The 564-nt window shown below is 45.0% G+C and overlaps 1 protein-coding gene across 1 annotated transcript in view; it reads left to right on the top strand.

The window, feature by feature from the left end:
- The window catches only part of SLC7A1 (solute carrier family 7 (cationic amino acid transporter, y+ system), member 1), a 41,059-nt gene that overhangs the window by 15,475 nt on the left and 25,020 nt on the right, over positions 1-564 (top strand). The gene's annotated exons all lie outside the window — the stretch shown is intronic.

Genomic DNA, 564 nt, shown 5'->3' with positions numbered 1-564 from the left:
CCCCCAACCTGAGAGCCATAGAAATTGGGAGGCTGTTTCCAATTAGTTGGACTGCTAACCATAAGGTCAGTGATTCTAACCCACCAGCCGCTCCATGGGAGAAAGAAGAGAAACATTCATAGCCTCAGAAACCCTATGGAACAGGTCTCCTGTGTCACGTGGCATACTGGTCTGGCACTGTGGGATAAAGCACTGGACCGCAAGGTTGGTTTGAACCACAGGTTGATGGTTCAAACTCACCAGCTGCTCTTCTACACCCTGTACAGCAGGGATGGGGAACCTTTTTTCTGCCAAAATTTGTACCATCCTTTATGAGTCCTACAAAATTATTAGTTTAAAAATTAGCCTGCTGTATTTGGTCAAATATTTCATTAATTTACCCCTAATGTGATGGCTGGAGTCCCGGTGTAGTGCTGCAGGTTAATGCGCTGAATTGCAAAGTCAATTTGAACCACAAGGTTGGCAGGTCAAACTCTCCAGCTGCTTCTCTGAAACCCTATTGTTGTTGTTGTTAAGTGCCATCAAGTTGGTACTGACTCATAGAGACCTTATGCACAGCAGAAT

The sequence above is a fragment of the Chrysochloris asiatica genome, unplaced genomic scaffold (assembly GCF_000296735.1).
Source record: "Chrysochloris asiatica unplaced genomic scaffold, ChrAsi1.0 scaffold00005, whole genome shotgun sequence".
NCBI classification, from domain to species: domain Eukaryota; kingdom Metazoa; phylum Chordata; class Mammalia; order Afrosoricida; family Chrysochloridae; genus Chrysochloris; species Chrysochloris asiatica.
The sequence above is the reverse complement of the archived record's forward strand: the minus strand, read 5'-3'. Positions and strand labels throughout refer to the sequence as shown.